This window comes from Nannobrachium achirus (genome assembly GCF_963921795.1).
Source record: "Nannobrachium achirus genome assembly, chromosome: 15".
In the NCBI taxonomy this organism is placed as follows: domain Eukaryota; kingdom Metazoa; phylum Chordata; class Actinopteri; order Myctophiformes; family Myctophidae; genus Nannobrachium; species Nannobrachium achirus.
This window is the reverse complement of record NC_137822.1, coordinates 54,403,044-54,425,466: the sequence shown is the minus strand read 5'-3', so window position 1 is coordinate 54,425,466 and position 22,423 is coordinate 54,403,044. Positions and strand designations below refer to the sequence as shown.

Here is a 22,423-nt window from a genome sequence, read left to right as displayed (position 1 = left end):
CAAAATGTCTTTTTGTCGATTTTTCGGTGGCGAGATCTACAAGGATCATTTTAAACCAGGCGAGTACTCAGATGGTTTGATGATGTAACAGCCATGTACGGGGATAGGATTAATTTATTTCGCTTATCTAATATTTAAATAGGTCAGCTAATAGCTATATGTTTGTGCTTTTAACTGAAAAGAACCTGGAAAAATAACATTTAACGCGATTGATGCCAGTGAAGGGGGAAAGCCTTGCCCACGCTGTTTCTGTGAGTTTTAATCAGGTATTAACGTCGCTGTATGTCCAGGTATCTATGTGTGTTCCCAGTGTGACCACCCGCTGTTCTCCAGTCGGTCCAAGTATGCCCACTCCTCCCCCTGGCCTGCCTTCACCGACACCATCAGAGAGGACAGTGTCACCAAGCTAATGGAGTCACTCACTGCTTACAAGGTGAGACATCAGTCCCCATAATGCACACACAGGGTAGCTAGCTGATTTAAGTTTGGCAAAAATGGATTTACAGTAGGTGATGCTCACATGCTCACACAGTGTGTGAATGATGTGTGCAGTGCCTTGCTCCAGGGGCGTCAATTGGGTATGGCAGGGGTATGCAGCTGCCATACCCATGTTTACCCATTGTGAAAATAGCCGATCTACATGCTCACAAAGCGCGAGGCGTTGTGAGCATGTAGATCTGGTATTTTCACAATAGAACCGTGTTATATAAAATGTAATGCCTCTCTTCCACGAGGACTCCCATCTTTGCCATACCCTAGCCTTTGCTGAACTGGCGCCACTGCCTTGCTCATGGACACTTCTGAAAAGATGACACTAGGTAGGCCTAAGTATCTTCTAGTGTCATATACCTCACTGTTTCCCAAAACATTGGCCGGGACCGATTTTTGGGTCGCACACACATTTTTATGGGTCATTTGTTTCCTACATTTAGTTTTATAATTATAATTTCAAAAAATATTCTAAAAAAAAAAAAAGCTATTTCGTTCATAAATTAAAACTACTGACACATAGGCCTATTTACAAATGAAAGAAAACAACAGCAAACTAAATACAACATTAGAGGCATATGGCAATGGCCAGTGCATATACTTGAATAATTGAACTTACAAGGTACAGTAATTATCATAATACATTGCTCATTGCACTTAACACATGTGATGGGACGTCTGTCACGACTCACACAGTTAACAGTGTACATGTAAATCACTATCCATTAGTACTGATTATTTCAAAAGGTTTCAAAAATAGTGGAAATGGCAGATCTACAAGCTCACAACGCGTTGCATGCGTTGTGAGCTCGTAGATCGGCTATTTCCACTATGTTCTTTTTGGAGTATAAAGTTGTCAAATATGTCTGTCATTTCTTTGTATATTTAGGTTATGTGTCATGTCTGCCATGTGCAACTTCAAAGCCTACAAGCCAAACAGGAATGTAATTGTCAGCGACAAAAACACAACTAAATCGTTAATCGCAATTATTTGAGTGACAATTAATCGTCATGTGAGATGTCATCATGGTGACAGCCCTAAATTCTTCAGCTGTGGGAGGAACCTCCTCTGTTGGGATGTGTGCCTTTGTTGGGATACATGATGTTGTTAATTGAATGTATGATCATGTTTTATATCATCAGGTGCTGTGCGGCAAGTGTGGCAACGGGCTTGGTCATCAGTTTCTAGCTGATGGCCCAGAGGATGGCCTCTCGCGGTTCTGAATATTCAGCCACTCGCTTAAGTTTGTCCCTAATAAAGGTAACCTAATGCAGTGTTTCTCAACCTTTTTTCTGCATGGGCACACTTTTCATGTCCCAAGAATCCATGGGCACACCAACATAATACGGGGGTGTAAATATCGTCACAGTCGGGAAGAAACCTTGTATCTCCAAGTTTCAAATTTGTATGTTTCTTCGCAAAGTAAAGCCCTTCTTCATCATACAAGGCTGTCGCACAACAGTAGTGAAAACAGCAGATCTAGAAGCACACAACGCCTTGTGTGCTTGTAGATCGGGTTGTGTGCTTGTAGATCGGCTGTTTTCACTAGTTTAAATCATTTTTAAAACAATAAATACAATACTGGCTTTCAAGCAGTTTCAAGGGGCACACTTGACCCTTCTCAGGGGCACACCAAAGGTCCCCAGGCACAGTGGTTGAGAAACACTGACCTAATGTATCTACCATTCAGAATGACCATAGTAATATGTTAATGTGGTGTACTGTAACTATCCCTTGCGCTACTTAGGTTGAGCCACAGCATATACATCTTGTATAAATGTTGAAGGAAAAGAGTGTTTGGTGAGATTGAACGTAATGTAATTGGGGTTAGCAAATGGTCAGCCAAATGGTGTGTATGGACAGTGGTGTCAGTTCAGCAAAAGGTGAGGTATGGCAACATGACTGGTGTCTTGGCAAGCGCGTGCAAGACACAAGTCATGTTGCAACTTGCCATACCTTAGCAACAGGCACGATACATTTATTTTAAGAAGTACATTTTATTTTTTGTCCCCCCGTTTCTATGGTTTCTTGATATGGCAGCTGACCTGCGGAACCTGGGAATATACCATTTTGTCAAGGTGGGGAGAATACAAGTGTGGAGAATATAATTATAATACCTTGTTAAAGTGACCATTTTGTAAAATGTTGCATTTGTAGTTATTTTACTGTAATTTAACAACATAATAACCAGCACAGATAGACAAAGAGACATTCATGGATTTATATTTAAAAGTAACTTTTATTCTCCCCCCATGGACCCAGGGTATGGCAGCTGCATACCCCTGCCATACCCAATTGACGCCTCTGCCCCCCCCCCCCCTCTCTCTTCCCCCTTTTCTCTCTCTCCCTCCTTTTCTCCCTCTCTCTTCCCTTTTCTCTGTCTCGCTTCCAGCTTTTCTCTCTCTGCAGTGTTGATTTTGTCGACTAAAACTATGACGAAAAATGTTTGTCGACTGCGTTTTTTTTTTCACTGAAGAAAACTAAATGAAAACTAAGCTGTGATGACTAAAACTATTAAGACTAAATATATTGACAATTTAGACTAAAACGTTAGGGACAAGTGGAGAAGAGAGTAATGTTATGTTTGGTTGGTTGCTCTCAGGTGTTGCATGCTGAAAATAGCAGATCTACAAGCTCACAACGCCAAGTGTAGAATCAGTCATTACGATGCCATCAAGGCCTGCCAAAATACATTTCAGTTGACTAAATCAACTGTTGATTTAGTCGCCTAAAATTAGACTTTTCAGGTGACTAAATTATGACTAAAACTTAATGACATTTTATTCAAAAGATTAGGACTCAAACTAAATCAAAATTTGCCGTCAAAAACAACACTGTCTCTCTCTTCCCCTTTTCTCTCTCTCTGCTTCTCACTCCAACTCTCTTTCCCTTTCTCTTTATTTCTCTCTCTCTCTTCCCTTCTTTCTTTCTTTCTTTCTTTCTTTCTTTCTTTCTTTCTTTCTTTTGGAAAAAGGATCTCCCTCCCATCATTTCATGTTCGGTTCCCCAAAACTTTCCCTTCTCCTGTCATCCAGATCGATAGACAGATAGACAGCCAGACAGCCAGACAGACAGACAGACAGACAGACAGACAGACAGACAGACAGACAGACAGACAGACAGACAGACAGACAAAGACAGATGGATATACAGTAGTAGACTATTGGGTAGCCTATAGGCCCACTAGTGTTTCATGTGTCATAATACAGATGATAATGCAGTAACTATAATATATAGATCATAGTAGAAGATAGCATTGTGAACTAACCGATTTAATGCAAAAGGCAGACAAACTTTTGTTTGTTTCTGTCAATTGTTTCTTAGTGTAATGATACAATAGTCTATTAATTCATTAATTCAACTGTATTTATTTAATGATGTAGATCACAGCTTATTGCCATGTTTGCTTTTTACTGTCTCTCACATTTCGTAGTATTTGTTAAATATTTACTTCAGTTTTAAGATGTGTACATACATACATGCATGCTGATTCTATAGGGAAACATGTGTAGAACCTTACCATACAGTATTACAGTATTCCATCTTGTTATGATGGAGTCATGCTGACACCTTGTGGCAGAAATGTGATATTGCAATGATGTTTTTACTTGAACATTTCTCCTCTCTTCTCCTCCTAATCTATTATATTTTGAAACAAGAAGTTTGAAAGGTTTCTTTATTTATTTATGTATTTTTCCTCAGCTGACCAAAACCAAGGTTCCTCCTCACCGGCACCACAGAAGAAGGATGTTGAAAACATGGAGAAAGGTAACATCAAAAGAAAGTCCAGTCCCCTACACTTTTGAAATTGAATTTCTATAGCCCCCTGTCCACTGCAGCTTTAGCACCACACTACACTACACTACACCACACCAAACAAATGGACCCTTTTAACTGTGATTGAATACAATATAAATTTGTATTACAACTATCCTAATTATAATAGACTATAATGGATTATAACTGTGATTATGATACACTATAATTATTATAATATATTACTATGATAATTATAATACACTATACTAGATTATAACTGTGATTATAATACAATCTATTATCATGTGTTACAACTATATCCTGGTCTAAATGAAAAGTCTGTGAGTGATCAGTCATTATGAAGTGTTTGGCCCTGTCTGGCCCTGTCTGGCCTAGCTCAGACCTACTCTAGATTGGATACTTTTTAGTACCACGTTTAGTACCACTTTCACACCACTCTACCCAGGTCCTTGTAGTGGAAAACCTGGCACAAGTGGGCGGTGTGGAGTGGTGTGGTGTTCGGCCATGTCAGTGGAAAAGGGGCTTAAGTAAAAAAAAAAACACATTTCTTGTGCATGCTCCAAGTACCTCCACACTTTTATTTCATCTTTTATATTTGTGTTCAACTTCAACAACAATTATAATAGAAAACCAATGGTGCTCAAATCAGAGTGAAACCTCGCCTTTCTAGTTTCTGTTGACTCTCCTACAGTCCAGGCACGTGCACACATAGACTTCAAAAAGGGCTTGAGCCCCCGCCCCTTTAACCCGTCTGTACCCGTCTGACCAAGTCGGCTTCCTGGTGGGAGTCGACTTGGTCAATGCCCTACCTTATACGTCACATCTCCAGTATTGACATGATTATCCTTAGTTCAGTGTGGTATGCAAGCACCGGAAATAACTGGCCCGTGAGCTTGGAGCTCTGCGATTTTCGATATTTTCACCAAAAGGCCTATGATAGAAAAATATTAATATCCAGTCAGGGTGAAGTCAACCATTTATTGAAGAAGATTCAGCAACAGAGAAACAGCATACACAGTATCAGAGAATGCGGCAGAAGACCTTCCTGAAGTGTCATATGGGACACCTCTTATACACCAAGGTGCACTCCCTAGAAGGAGAGAGAATCTAAACAGCTATACTAAGTACCATACAGTATATAATAAGGCTGACTGAGTTGCAATGACCATGTATAGCATCACTTAGTACAGATTTTATGCTGACACAGAGTAGGAGTAGAAGTCACAGTCCATGGACGTCAGCTGTTAGATTGACAGCTGCAGGTACATCTAAATGAGTAGCCTTGTGAGATTTTCTTTAGACACATATTTGTTACGCTATAAATATTTCTACCACAGGCCCTTTTAGAAATGTCATCCCCCCCTGCCTCTCTAACATTCCCTGCACGTCCCTGCTACTGTGGTTCCTACAGAGGAGTTGCAGAAGGTTCTCCTGGAGCAGATTGACTTCAGGAGGAGACTGGAGCAGGAGTTCCACGCACTGAAAGGCACCTCCTCCTTTCCCGTTTTCCGTAAGTCGCAACGTCTTTCTTTCTGCGCGTCCGTCTTCATGTTCATTCGCATACACCAAGGGTCTTCAACAGGGGGTCCTCAGAGTCACTACAGGGGGTCCTCCAGATCTTTGTATGATAGAAACTTTGTTTCTCCTTTTTACAGTAGCAAAAATAGCAGATCTACAAGCTATGAGCTTGTAGATCGGCTATTTTTGGCAAAGAGATTTGGTGTGGAGGGGAAAAAGAGCAGACTAAGTACAGAGTGAAAGGTCAAGTTTATTAAAGGAGCTATGGTCAACTTTTTCTTGAAAAACATGCTAAAATAAAAAAAAGAAATTATAAAAAAAATATGCTTCATATGTGTTTCTGTTCAAAAAATGTCCACAAAAAGCGTAAAATAATAATAAAATAATCATTTTGGCCATTGTCAGGCTGACACTTTGTTTACATCCTAGTCTTTTCTTTTACATGGATTGATAGGATGTAAACAAAGTGTCGGCCCGACAATGGCCAAAATGATTATTTTATCATTATTTTACGCTTTTTGTGGACATCTTTGAACAGAAACACATATTTGAATTATATATTTTTTATAAAATATTTTCGAATATTATTTTTAATTTAGCATTCGTTTTTCAAGAAAAATTTTACTATAGCTCCTTTTAGTATTGTTCAAGTGGTTAAATATCTGAAGAGACAAACTGACATGAATCCAAAATACACTGATGATTGCGCGGTCAAACAATGAAACTATATGGAATCTATGAAAAGGTTGCGGGGGGTCCCTGCTTCATCTCTCTCTCAACTAAGGGGTCCTTGGCCTGAAAACGTTGAAGACCCCCTGATATACACCGTTAGGCTACCGGACAGATCACTCATATAGGAACACACAAGTACACATACATGATACACATATATGATACATAGACTAGAATACAAGAGACTATGTAGAAATGTGCCTTTAATATAGTCAACTTTTTCATTGTAGGGCCGACACTTTGTTTACATCCTAGTCTATAGACTAGAATGTAAACAAAGTGTCGGCCTGACAATGGCCAAAATAATTATTTTATCATTATTATATGCTTTTTGTGGTCATTTTTTGAATAGAAACACATATTATGAAGCTTATTTTTTTATAAAATATTTTCGAAACATTATTTTTATTTTAGCATCCGTTTTTCAAGAAAAAGTTGACTATAGCTCCTTTAAGTTAGACAACCATTCAAACTGTTAGTCAATTTACAGCAGAAAGAGTCTTTTTAATGTCAGAGATGCTGTATTCCAGCGGGTGAAACATACTTTTTCTTTATTTTTTGAATGGATTTCAGATAATTTCCAGGACCAAATGAAACGAGAACTGGCTTACAGAGAAGAGATGGTCCAACAGCTGCAAATGGTGAGAATACACTTTATTCAAATAAACTTTCTAAACAGCTACTACAAAGACAAAACTAGAACTTCACTCTGTTGAGTTGCCAACTTGCGTAAGTAGGCAGGGACGTGCTGGCCAAAGCGGGACAACTCCCGAATGGCCAGTTTATTCCCGGCCAGTCCAGGCCGGCCATTAGAAAAAGAAAATAAAAAAAATAAAAAAAAATAAAAATCTTTTTGGGGGCTGGGCAGCCAACAAAGTAAATCGTCACTGTCGGGCAGAAACCTCGTATCTCCAAGTTTCAAATTTGTACATTTTTTCGCAAAGCAAAGCCCTGCTTCATCATACAAGGCCGTCGCACAAAAGTAGTGAAAACAGCAGATCTACAAGCACACATGATCGGCTGTTTTCACTAGTTTAAATAATTTTTTTAATGATAAATACAAAACAAAACAGTTTTGGACATACAAGGTTTCCACCCGACAACGACAAAATATAACTCATGTAATCGGCCCACTGGCAATTGTCACTTGTCATGATCTGAAATGGCAAATCTTTGAGCAGCAGCAGCGCTATAGAGAGAGATCTCTCTCTATAGCGCACAATGAGGGCCTCTCCAACTCTTTTTCCCGGGCTGAATCAGGGGCCCAGCAAGTAGGCCATGTATGGCCAAATTGTGCGCCAGCACTGGCATCACCACTGGCGATGCCAGTGACATCATATGCTGTAGAATGAATATGTGTTTACTTTCTGTTTCAGATTCCCTACACAAACATAATCAGAAAAGACAAGATCAGCTCCCATCTTAACAAGTAACAGGTGAATATCTGTCTGTTAATGGATCATATTCACTCAGCAGACATGTTGCTCTCACATCTCATCACGCAGGGTTTCCAAAAGATTGTTTCTTCATCTTTATTACTAGTGCTCTTGTGTAAACGGCCCACAAGACGTTGACATGGGTTTCACATGCGTTTCAATTCCCAGGGGATGGCAATAGACCATATTCACACAGCGGCCATCTTTGATCACATGACCACATGGGGTGGCAACACAGCCAATCAGAAGCTTCTGCGGGTGGGTCTTGCCTTACCCAACAGCTTGATTGGCTGCGTTGCCACCCCATGTGGTCATGTGATCCAAGATGGCCACGGTGTGAATATGGTCTATGGCCACCAACCCCCAACATTCACATTTAAAGGGCAAGGCAACTTTGGTGGAGGATTGGGTTGTGTAGCTACCTTGACAAACTCCACAGGTGGAAATCAAAAACAGTCGCTCCATTGATTAGAATTCGTGTAGGTAAAAAAAATAAAAAATAAAAGAATTCTGGTAATTAAGTAAGTAAGTAATCCTGGTTTCTATACTGCCTCCCCCTGGACAGCCGGGGCACCTGATGGAGGGGAAAGGAACTGGTTGGAATAACGGGTTCCTTCTATGCGCTACGTCCTACCAGGGAAAATCCCCCCCGTCAGGTGATAAGCAGATTGCTCACGCGTTGCGAGGCGTTGTGAGCATGTAGATCAGCTATTTTCCCAATTTCTGCCTCCAATATTTGACAATTTGGCAAATGTTTAATTTGTCATTTTAGAGGTATTAAAACGTCCTTAAATTATCACTTTATAAATGTACAGATACCCTCTATGCACTTAAACGTTACTGTTGAGTGAGAAAACAATGTTGCACATTAAGTCAATCATCTGGGGACCCCTCAAAATAATTTGGGGACCCCTCTGGGGGTCCCGACCCACAGGTTGAGAACCACTGTACTAACACGCTATTATCAAATATGCTTTTTCCACCCTTTCATAGACTCGTTCAAGAAGTCTCCCAACACCCACACAGAATGTCCGTGTCACGCTCCAAGGACACAACGAGGGGGAAAAAAACATCTTGACAAAAACAAAAACAAGATTCAAGAATGAACACCATGGACTTGTAACTGTACTGTAAATATAGACATCAATGGGGACCATGTTATTTGAATTTAAATATAAAGACACTTTTTTTTTTTCTTCTTCTTCAAATTCTCTTCCCAATGTAGTTATTTGCCAATTCCCTCATGTGTATAGTCACTGCCAACGGCCACTTGTTTGATCTGGGGACGGTGTAGTAGACAACCGCGTGCCTCCTCTGAGGCGTGTGACGTCGCCGGCCACTTTCTTTTCACCCGACAGCGAGGAGTTTCACCTCGAGGATGTAATGCATGCAGAGGAACACTCCACTCCTCCTCTCTGCCGAACGCGCAGGCACCCCGAACAACCTGCAGGAGTCGCTATTGTGCAGCAACAGAGATCGCACCCACCCGCAGCCAGGTTCCCACCCGCGAACACAGCCAGCCGTGTTCGTTGGTGCGCCGGCCAAGCCGGAGGCACCACGGATGGAGGATTCGAACCGCAGATTCAGGGCTGTAACTTAGTTACTGTACCCCTGTGCTATACCGGGACGCCCTGGGACTGTGGTATTTCTCTGTAAATATAAGGAAATTATGGGGACCAAGGATACGTTACTGTAAATATAGGCTAAAGACAATTTGGAGACTATGTTATTTGAGTGCATGTATAAAATAAATTATGGGGACTGTGGTATTTAACTGTACATATAGAGACAATATGGAGACTATGGCATTTGACTGTAAAAATGCAGCTATTATGTGGACTGTGGAATATCATGAGTGTAATTATGAAGACGTAATGGGAAATGTGGTATTAGACTGTATAAATATGTTAAGTGTTATGGGGACTGCCTGTAAATATGAAGTCATTACGGGACGATGGTATTTTGACTGTAAATATAAAGTCATTATGGGGACTATGATATTTATATAAGACATTGTGTGTATAGTGTTTGACTGCAATCTGCATTCCTTAAAGTTCTGTCTGTTAAGGACAATGTTATGAAGAATACTGTACTTGTCACGTGGCTTAAGGAATGTGGAAAACCAAAATGTGATTGCTCTTGGGTCACTTTCACGTCTACTCCTACTCCTTGATTCAGTATGTAGATACTTTATGTTCCTTTGATCAGACATGCAATACATTGTCAGGCTAGACTTTCCCTCTTCTATTCTTTTATATGGATTGATAAGGGATGTAAACAAAGTAGAATAGAAACACGTATGAAGCTTAATCTTTTTTATAAAATATTTCCGAAACGTTTTTATTTTAGCATCTGTTTTTCAAGAAAAAGTTGACTAAAGTTCCTTTAAACTCATTCAACCACACATCTCTGCTTGTGACTGATATTGCCCTTTGAATCAAGGGGGAGACCTTGGCTTTTTCAGTTATTTCACGCAAGATGTCTTAACAATATCAACATAATGAAATAGCTCATCAATAACAATAAGTCTTTCCGTTTAGCAGGAATGCATGTTTGATCAAATAAATATCAAAGATGTAAATATTGAATCAAGACACTTCTGACTGTCTGGGGTGCATACTAACGCTTAAGTAGATGTGAAAATCACCCCAGAAAAGTTATAAAGGGAAGTTCCCCTTTAAGCTAATTCTTTTAGCTTTTTTGAGATTACCTTAGATGATGGGTTACTAGACGATCATAAAGACGAAGCAGACATCATAAGAAACAAATGAATGCCAGTTCCAATATGATGATCGATTCCAATTGTTTTCTACTGAATGCAGTTATGTTCTTTCAGTTCCTGTTTTATTCCATTGATTCCACTTCTATTCCATTGTCAAAGTCAGATTACAGTTTTATGCTTTATCCACACAGGACCAAAGCAACTGAGGGGTTTCAAAAGTTCAATGTGAACTTCTGTAATTTCTCTCTAAAATAAAAAATATATATTAAAAGAAATGTAATAATAATGACATGCTATGGGACCAAGAGCACAGTATCACTGAGAAATGCTTCATGAAACTATAAAACAGTACGTTTTTACTAGTAAAAAATGGAAACCTTTCAAGCTCCTCAATGAAATCAAGAGTAAAAGTCATATCGTTGTTTTGGGTTGAGATTGGCACATTTCCTGGGGCAATCTGCCCAGATCATGCATGTCACACGTGTCTTCTTCTTTTTTAGTTTTTTACTTAAAAATGCCTGCAATGTAGTGCATTTGAAACTACAATGCAGTGCACATCATGGGGTGATCCTGTGAATTGTTTTATTTTTATTTTTGTTTATTTTATTTTTATTTCGTTGCTGAGTGATGTCAGCAGACAAAGTGACATGAGTGACATGAAAAAACCTGAGTGAAATGTGCCAATGTCAACCAGAAACATCGGTAAACAACTGTATAAGACTGTATTGTCAAAACTGCAGACTTAAAGAAACTTAACGGTGAATAAATAATACTGCAATCAGCCCCTCTACATGAAGGCTAGATGTGTGTCGCTTGTTGAAAATAATAGATTTTCACATCGGAAACAAAAACGGAAGCTTGAAAATCGGTTATTTTCGGCAAGCAAAAGTATAAATTAAACCGCACGCAGGCGCGCGCGCACGCACGCACACACACACACACACACACACACACACACACACACACACACACACACACACACACACACACACACACACATGCATGCCCACCAAGTCTGGTGAGGACAAACTGTTTGACACTATTGGTGTTAAGCCATTAAAGGCAGGGAACGCGTCTTCGTCCCTCTAGACTTTAACCACTTTGAATTTGCGCAAGTCTTTGAATATTTTGCCCTGATTCTATAAATGTCTTCTAAATCCTTCTAAATCAGTGGTTCTCAAACTTGTTCATGTCAACGGTCCCTCAGAATTACATGCATTTGGCCGGGGACCCCCATCTCAAAATATGTTGTTCCAGGGACCCCTCCTGTGAGCTTGTATATCTGCTATTTTTCAATAGCTAAAGTATCAAATACTCCCAGGTCTTACGTATAGTTAACCTCATGAACCAGCATCCGGCTTCGCTGGGCCTGTCTAATAGTCCAACATTCGGCGTAAGTGTATGTGATCCACTATCTCACAGTAGGCCTATGTCACGCTGCCACGTGAGATTATAGATCTGCTATTTGTGTCGAAGAGATATGGTGTAGATCAGCGGTTCTCAAAGTATGGGTCGCGACCCAAAGTGGGGTCGCGGGATAAGGTGCTGCGAATTGGCAACCAGAAGAGAAGAAATATAATTTTTTTTATCAAGAAACGGTAAAAGAAGGGGAAAAAAAGGAAGGCCGTTGCAACCAACGTGAAGAGGACGCTGAATGATGCTATGCGTTTCAAAATATACAAAGGAAGTATCAGATAATATAAATTAGGGAGACAATAAAACATAAGGCATGTGCGCACACACACACGCGTGTGACGTGACCGACCGACTGACAGACAGCCGGTGGAGGTTTTGGTAGTAACATGCGACCTGACGCAATCATATCATATTATGTTATTACAATGTTGCTTGGAACAGCAACTCTATAGCCTACACACACACACACACACACACACACACACACACATATATAGTTAATAAATAAAACAAAATAAATATGTATAAATGTATGTATTCATTCCATTTACCAAAAGACCTGGGCCACTAGATGGGGATGCCAGTATTTCAGCTGTTGGTACTGCATCACACACATAGAGACATGGGGAAATGACTACACACTAAGTCAAATGTGGGAAGCGGTTTGCACCGCTCCAAATATATTTAAAAACAAGAAGGTTAGGAAAACCAAAATCTGTATTCAATTTTAATTTTGATGAGGTTGATAATTAAATGTAATGTTGGTATGGCACACAGACACAGAAGAATATAAAAAAAAAACATGGCACTTGCCAAAAAGGTTGCCGACCCCTGGTGTAGAGCAGTGGTTCTCAAACATTTACATTTCAAGCTCTCCTCTTTACCCTGACAGTAAATGGAACCAATTTGGTTCCATTTGTCAGAGTCACATACTTGTATGGGTCAATTTAGACCCTGAGGGCTCTATTTTGATTGTCTTGAGTACCAGCTCTAATGCCTTAACTTCAAGGCCTGTCCACACTGTCTCCTACCACCAAACCTTCCGTCTGGTTCAACTCCAACATGACGTCACTCTTCGTCAATCTTCTGGAAAGCATTACCCCGAATTAGAGTTCGGAAAGCTGCTCGTCGGAAAGTAAGAACTCTCTGATGAAAAGTTTGGTGGTCGCAGACAGTATGGACAGGCCTTTAAGTTAAGGCATAAGAGCTGGTACTTAAGACAATCAAAATACAGCCCCCATAAAGGAACCAATAGACAGTCCCTGAAATCCACTTTGAGAACCACTGGTGTAGAGTCCATTATTATTAGGGCTGGGCAATATATCCATATATCAATATTGTGATATGAGACTCGATATCATCTTGCATAGTCAAGTCTTTTTCTGGTTTTAATCACTTGAGCCTTATTTTGTAGTTCTACTTAAAGGTATATTCAGTGATTGTATTTCATTCTAATAAAAATATAATTGGTACATTTTCCATTCATTCTCCTCACTAGAATGTGTGCTGACCTTATAAGGACTTCCACCATGGCCCGTGTTACGAGCATTGCTAGATTCGGTTTTCAGAGGTGGCCAGCCAGTCCTCGACCAATCAGGGTAGCGTACGGCCGTAGTTATGTTAGGATGTTTAGTTATGACGGAAAAAAGAAAAGTTTTGAGAACCACTGTCGCTCTGAATTAAGAACGTCTGCTAAATGCCTAGATTGTAAACTACTGAACTCATAATGCCACAGTCTCGTAGTAAATCAGTATCATACATATCCTGAAGCTGGAGACGTAGGCCTACCGATATAAAGTGATTGGGTCTAATGATCAAAACGAGAACATTATAATGGTGTAAAAAATCTATAAAAAACTTAACATTTCCACGCTGTAAGGCCAGTAGGGACAAGATGGCCCCCGGCCACTTTCATTATCACTGAATAATACACCCCTAAAACAGTGTGAAATGTTATCAAAACGTGTTGTAGTGTGATGCGTTGTGAGCCCTCAAGATCATCTATTTTCTCTATTTTTGAAAGGATTTTGAAACATTTACAAAGGAAATTGATGTCACAGTCTGCAATTTTCATCAAATATTGATGTTGAATAACAGTCGGCTAGGATGATAATGCCCAGCCCTAATGTGAATCCTGACGAACTCACAGTCCTTCTGTATGTGACGGCTAATCTGTTATTACATCCGACTGATGTGAGTTGACCCAAACGCACATCAAGGAGGAGGCAGTAGACGGTTAAAGCCCACCCGGGCACGTTTATTTACACTGGAACACAGTGTAAAAAGCACGAGGGGGGCAAGAAGGTAATTGACTCCGCCACTGCTCCAACCCAGCACGGGACCCGGAAAACTGGGGAGGAGAGGAGAAGGCAGAGTCAGTAATAATCCAAAAAGAATAGTAGTGCACAGCAAAACTACGAGAAGCAAACTGGCTATCTCTACTATATTGGGAACAGCTGAGCCGAACGGCGTGACACTTTACACTGGCGCAGTGGGCCAAGGAAGAACCTCCACCCCCCTATTTCTCAAATCTGCCTCCTGATGGCCCTATAATAGGCCGCTTCACATTTAGAGGCCTATAGCTCTTGAACCGTAGGTTGTACAATAAATTCATTAATTGGACCATGATGCAACTCCCCATATAGCCCATTTGTGCTACACTACTAACGATTTCATCCAAAACTCATGCAAATCGGTCCAGATCAGTCCAGCGGTGCTGGAGATAAGATGTTCACAAATGAACGGGCACATGGCTGATTTTGTTGACTAAAACTATGACGAGAAATGCGTTGACTGACTACCTTTTTTCACTGATGACAACTTGGATAAAGGTGCTATATAAATGCACCATTTACCAACTACCGTTTACGACAGCATCAAGGCCCGACAAAGTCGACTGAAATCTTATGATATATGGTCGACTAAACCTCGACTAAAATATGACTAACTAAATGATGTTTAATTCAAAGGACTATGACTAAAACTAAATAGAAATTTGCTGTCAAAATCAATACTAACACAGACGGACAGGAGTGAACAGTCTTTGGCCATCCAGTCATGTCCTGAATATGCCCACGGAGGGCAAGCCTCCGTGGGCGTTGTTAGGCAAAGATTAGTGTTAAATGTGTGACGTCAGACCAGACGTCAGTAGTATATAAGATACTGCAGGGTAAGAGAGAGACATAGTATAAGACAATTTGAAGTTGTTAGCATTTATATGATTAGACTTTTAGGATTACTTTTTAGGATTATTAATTACTGAACAAACAGCCATGGCTAATTCACCGTCTACCAACAGTGAAGATCGGCAAGTTAGGGCATTCACGAATAGTGATTTTTGGTATTCGAATTATTCGACCTCAAAGTATTCGAATATTCGACAGGACTGGCCAAACTGTCAAATATTAAGTAAGCAAGAGGCGAACATTGTGAAAATAGCTATTTTCACAATATTTATCTGTGGAACCGAGTCACATTAAATGTAATACCTACAATTCCAAGTGCTTGTCAGCGTGGGGGTCCCCTGTTCAAATATGTTTATTTTGGGGGTCACGGCCTAAAAAGGTTTGAGAACCCCTGGTATAGAGCATTAACAAATTCATCCATCAGGGGCATTGACAACTCATTTTTATGACTTCCTATCTCGCCAAACTTTATAAACTACATATTTTTTAAAGAGAAAACAATAAAAAAATTAAAACTAGAAAATATTGTTCCTTCGAAACAATTGTGGGCTCGCTTCAAGCCAGAAAACAATGTCTATAAAAGTACAAAATGTCAAGATCGCAGGCAGTGCTCTCTTTGACGTTACTGAAATTAGCTGCATGCATGATTTGAGGCATTTTGTTCCAAAAATGTGTTATGCAAAAGTTGACCCGCTGGTGGCGCTATAACAGGCCAATGTGAGAAGGGAGGCATCTGTTCCTTGACCTAGTGGGAATGTGCTTGCAAGATTTCACGCATATCGCAGGCTGTATTCATGAATTAATTAAAAAATAAAGTGTGCGTGCGTGCGTGCGTGCGTGCGTGCGTGCGTGCGTGCGTGCGTGCTTGCGTGCGTGAATGAATGAATAAATAATAAAGTGTGCGTGCGTGCACGTGCGTTCGTTCGCTCGTTCGTTTGCACTTTATTTATTTATTCATTCATTCATTGAATGAATGCGTTCGTGGAACGAATGCTCACTACGGTCGACTGTATTTTTAAGCCCTGGGAAACCTACCTTAACACCCTCATTAGCATGATGTATGCGAGCATAATCTATGCAAACCACGCCCACACGCATTTCCAAACCATGCCCCGCCCCCAATTTGCATATGTCGACTAAGCTCCTCCCCTTCATTTACATACGGTCATCTGCATTTTTTACGCGCTGGGAAACCTACCTTAACGCCCTCATTAGCATAATGTATGCGAGCATAATGTATGCGCACCACGCCCACACGCATTTCCAAACCATGCACCGCCCCCAATTTGCATATGTCGACTAAGCTCCTCCCCTTCATTTACATACGGTCATCTGCATTTTTTACGCGCTGGGAAACCTACCTTAACACCCTCATTAGCATAATGTATGCGAGCATAATTTATGCGAACCACACCCACACACATTTCCAAACCATGCACCGCCCCCAATTTTCATACGTCGACTAAGCTCCTCCCCTTCATTTACATACGGCCGTCTGCATATTTTACGCGCTGGGAAAGGCCACTTAACAGCCTCATTAGCATAATTTATGCGAACCACACCCACACGCATTTCCAAATCATGCACCGCCCCCAATTTGCATACGTCGACTAAGCTCCTCCCCTTCATTTACATACGGTCGTCTGCTTTTTTTACGCGCTGCGAAACCTGCCTTAACGCCCTCATTAGCATAATGTATGCGAGCATAATGTATGCGCACCACGCCCACACGCATTTCCAAACCATGCCCCGCCCCCAATTTGCATATGTCGTCTAAGCTCCTCCCCTTCATTTACATACGGCCGTCTGCATATTTTACGCGCTGGGAAAGGCCACTTAACAGCCTCATTAGCATAATTTATGCGAACCACACCCACACGCATTTCCAAATCATGCACCGCCCCCAATTTGCATACGTCGACTAAGCTCCTCCCCTTCATTTACATACGGTCGTCTGCTTTTTTTACGCGCTGCGAAACCTGCCTTAACGCCCTCATTAGCATAATGTATGCGAGCATAATGTATGCGCACCACGCCCACACGCATTTCCAAACCATGCCCCGCCCCCAATTTGCATATGTCGTCTAAGCTCCTCCCCTTCATTTACATACGGCCGTCTGCATATTTTACGCGCTGGGAAAGGCCACTTAACGCCCTCATTAGCATAATTTATGCGAGCATAATTTATGCGAGCATAATGTATGCGCACCACGCCCACACGCATTTCCAAATCATGCACCGCCCCCAATTTGCATACGTCGACTAAGCTCCTCCCCTTCATTTACATACGGTCGTCTGCTTTTTTTACGCGCTGCGAAACCTGCCTTAACGCCCTCATTAGCATAATGTATGCGAGCATAATGTATGCGCACCACGCCCACACGCATTTCCAAACCATGCCCCGCCCCCAATTTGCATATGTCGTCTAAGCTCCTCCCCTTCATTTACATACGGCCGTCTGCATATTTTACGCGCTGGGAAAGGCCACTTAACGCCCTCATTAGCATAATTTATGCGAGCATAATGTATGCGCACCACGCCCACACGCATTTCCAAACCATGCCCCGCCCCCAATTTGCATATGTCGTCTAAGCTCCTCCCCTTCATTTACATACGGTCATCTGCATTTTTTACGCGCTGGGAAAGGCCACTTAACAGCCTCATTAGCATAATTTATGCGAACCACACCCACGCGCATTTCCAAATCATGCACCGCCCCCAATTTGCATACGTCGACTAAGCTCCTCCCCTTCATTTACATACGGTCGTCTGCTTTTTTTACGCGCTGCGAAACCTGCCTTAACGCCCTCATTAGCATAATGTATGCGAGCATAATGTATGCGCACCACGCCCACACGCATTTCCAAACCATGCCCCGCCCCCAATTTGCATATTTCTTCTAAGCTCCTCCCCTTCATTTACATACTGCCGTCTGCATTTTTTACGCGCTGGGAAATGCCACTTAACAGCCTCATTAGCATAATTAATGCGAACCACACCCACACGCATTTCCAAACCATGCCCCGCCCCCAATTTGCACAAGTCGACTAAGCTCCTCCCCTTCATTTACATACGGTCGTCTGCATTTTTTACGTGCTGGGAAACCTACCTTAACGCCCTCATTAGCATAATGTATGCGAGCATAATGTTTGCGAACCACGCCCACACGCATTTCCAGACCATGCCCCGCCCCCAATTTGCATGAGTCGACTAAGCTCCTCCCCTCCTGTTGTGTAATTAGCAACAAATGCATGTTGTGCAGGCTCATTTACATAATTGATGCAGACCGCGCCCCCAATTTGAATAATTAGGCTAATTAGCCCCGCCCCCTGCATTCGCGTGTAATTAGCAACAAGACGCGCGCGTCGAATGCATGTTGTGCAGTCTCATTTACATAATTAATGCAGACCACGCCCCAACCTCATTTACATGCCACGCCCCCAATTTGAATAATTAGGCGAATTAGCTCCGCCCCCTTTATTCGCGTGCAATAAGCAACAAGACGCGCGCGTCAAATGCATGTTGTGCAGGCTCATTTACGTAATTGATGCAGACCACGACCCAACCTCATTTACATAATTAATGCAGACCGCGCCCCCAATTTGAATAATTAGGCTAATTAGCCCCACCCCCTGCATTCGCGTGTAATTAGCAACAAATGCATGTTGTGCAGGCTCATTTACATAATTGATGCAGACCACGCCCCCAACCTCATTTACATGCCACGCCCCCAATTTGAATAATTAGGCTAATTAGCTCCGCCCCTGCATTCGCGTGCAATAAGCAACAAGACGCGCGCGTGGAATGCATGTTGTGCAGTCTCATTTACATAATTAATGCAGACCACGCCCCCAACCTCATTTGCATAATTACGGCAGACCATGCCCCAACCTCATTTGCATAATTACTGCAGACCACGCCCCCAACACATTTGCATAATTAGGCTAATTAGCAACAAGACGCGCACGTCGAATGCATGTTGTGCAGTCTCATTTACATAATTAATGCAGACCACGCCCCAACCTCATTTGCATAATTAATGCAGCCTCATTTACATAATAATCATTTGCATAATTAATGTAGCCTCATTTACATAACAATATGTAAATGAGATTATTTATTTATTTATTTATTTATTTATTTATTTATTTATTGAAGGAAGGAAGGAAGGAAGAAAGAAAGAAAGAAAGAAAGAAAGAAAGAAAGAAAGAAAGAAAGAAAGAAAGAAAGAAAGAAAGAAAGAAAGAAAGAAAGAAAGAAAGAAAGATGTACGCTATTTATATATTTATTTATATATTTATTTATTTATTTATTGAAGGAAGGAAGGAAGAAAGGAAGCAAGGAAGCAAGCACGCTATTTAATGAATTATTTATTTAAGGAAGGAAGGAAGGAAGGAAGGAAGGAAGGAAGGAAGCATGTTATTTATTTATTTATTTAGCCGATAGGCAGACGCCCGGGGGGGGGGCGGAGACCCGATTCCGGATAAGCGGTTGAAGATGGATGGATGGATGGATGGATGGAAGGAAACATAGTCGGGGAGGGAAATAAATAAATAAATAAATAAATAGTCAGTCTCGATAGGGGCCTTATATAATAATAATTAATGAAATAAATAAAGCTCCTTTTAGTTGAGCTTGTACCAGTGAACTGTACTGTACTGTACTGTCTTCAATCAATCACTCGATAAAGGGATCAATACTGCATTAGATAAATAACCCACATTTACCCAAAACAGCTGATCCACAAGCCCACATGCAGCCTTGTAGATCGGCTGTTTTTATTGTTTTATTTTTTAAATTGTTTCCCCCTGACTTAGTCTTTTCTAGGATCACCTTTTAGTTGACCTTGTACCAGTGAACTGTACTGTCAATGACACTGTACCTATGACAGTCCTATATCAATAATGTGTTCATTCATGAATGACTTCCCTGTGGAAATAAGCCAAAAACATTACTGGGATCTCCTTTTAGTTCATGTTTATTACGTATCTATCTATCTTCCTATCAATTGGTCACATGCATTCACATTGCACTGAACGCACGCAAGCACGCACGCACGCCCGCTCAGCAGCTGGCTTTTTTTCTTTTTTCTTTTTTTTCACAGAGCTCCAGACTCAGACACCGAGGTCTCGGAGGGCACCCAAGCCGGACTGCGTGCTCTGGCAGCGGCCGCGAAGCGGCCGCGGCCCCCCCCCAACCCCCTGGAGCCAGCTAGAGTCTGGTGAAATAAAACCAATCAGTAGGTCCCCATCAACAGATGTCGCTCTACCCAAGGAATTCTCCCCCAGTCACTCACCTGACACACCAGGAAGTGCAGTGCACCAGTCTGTGTTGGAGAAGCAGCATGCATGTTGCACTGCTGCTGCAGGTAGGAATCAGTATCTGTGTTCAGTAAGTAACAGGGTTAAACTGCCCCACGTTGTCACAGTAATCATTGCTATAGAGTGCTTGTTCAGTAACAGTGTTAAACGGCTCTCTATTGTGACAGGAATCAATCGTTCCCATAGCGTGTTTGTTCAGTAACAGTGTTACAGTGTGATATGAAAGAATCCACACGAGGGCAGTGTTTCCATTCTCAACTCACTGAGATGAAAAGCGGGCTGAACCCAATGCGACACAACAAGTCCTATTATTTAGAAGTCACATCAATGTCAGCATTTTGTTTTTTCCTCCCTTTTTTTACATTAGGGGAATGCTGCTTGTGCTGTATATTCATTTAGTTTCATTTAGCAAGTTTCAATCAAATAGCTCTCTCTATATTGTGACAGTAATCATTGCTATAGAGTGTTCAGTAACAGTGTTAAATAGCTCTATATTGTGACAGTAATCATTGCTATAGTGTTTGTTTGGCTCCTGTGTTGAACGATTAAAAATCCGGGGTTTTAAGCAGGGACCCCTTAGCAGAGAGAGATGAAGCAGGGACCCCCACAACCTGTTCATAGATTCCATATAGTTTCATTGTCATCAGTGTCTTTTGGATTCATGTCAATTTGTGTTTTCACATATTTAACCACTTGAGCCGTCAATACTTGATAAACTTGACTTTTCACTAGTCTGTACTTAGTCTGCTCTTTTTCCCCTCTACACCAAACCCTCTGTGCTGAAAATAGCCCATCTACAAGCTTGTAGATGGGCTATTTTTGGCTAAAGTTCTCAGAATATGGACACTAGGGAAAAAGTGATTAATATAAAAAAGGAAAGAAAAAAACTCTCTATCACTCAAAGATTTGGAGGACCCCCTGTTGTAACTCTGAGGACCCCCTAGGGGGGAATTCAAAAATAACGGAACAGTGACAGTAATCGTTGCTATAGAGTGTTGGCTCAGTAACAGTGTCACATAGCTCTATATTGTGACAGTAATCGTTGCTATAGAGTGTTTGTTCAGTAACAGTGTTAAATAGCTCTATATTGTGACAGTAATCATTGCTATAGAGTGTTGGCTCAGTAACAGTGTCAAACAGCTCTATATTGTGACTGTTGTGTCGTTTAGGTCACTTGCTCTAATATTTAAATAATTGTCACCTGTTAAAATAATTTCATGGGTCTAAAATAATTCATGGGTCAGTTCATGTATAAAAGAAATGGGGACAGTTTAAAATATTTATACTGTATATTTACTATTTCTATATATTATCAACTGTATATAACACTACAGTTGATAATGCGAATATCCTATGATCTTTGATTGAAATATCAACACATTCACGTTCATTGTCTTTGGTTATTGATTTTGTTAATACCTCTGAAACTACAAATTAAACATGGGCCAAATTGTCAAATATTAGAGGCAGACATTGTGAAAATTACCGATCTACATGCTCACAACGCCTCGCAACGCTGTGTTATACAAAATTCCTCAACTCTTAGTGCTCGTCAGGGTGCCGGGGTCCCCAATTAAAATATGATTATTTCGGGGGTCACAGCCTGAAACGTTTGAGAACCACTGGCATAGTGTGTAGTGTGTACAACTGTACATACAATCTCATGGTGGAGGCGGGGCTATGTTGATGACGGAAATCTTAGCAGTGGGCTGGGAAAGGATTATGCTGCTGCTGCTCTGTGCTCTCACGTGTGTGGATTCTCCTCCTCGTCCTCGCAGACCATTTGATAGACATGTGAACCTGATCAAACACAAACAAACACT

General features: G+C 41.1%; 1 pseudogene across 1 annotated transcript; it reads left to right on the top strand.

The window, feature by feature from the left end:
- The first annotated feature begins 4 nt into the window (after positions 1–4).
- On the top strand, positions 5–22,387 carry LOC308299963 (methionine-R-sulfoxide reductase B3, mitochondrial-like; annotated as a pseudogene). The gene is made up of 7 exons: positions 5–59; positions 291–433; positions 1,633–1,765; positions 4,193–4,258; positions 5,682–5,780; positions 9,387–9,547; positions 22,379–22,387. The product of its transcript is annotated as a methionine-R-sulfoxide reductase B3, mitochondrial-like (transcript).
- Positions 22,388–22,423: the final 36 nt, after the last annotated feature.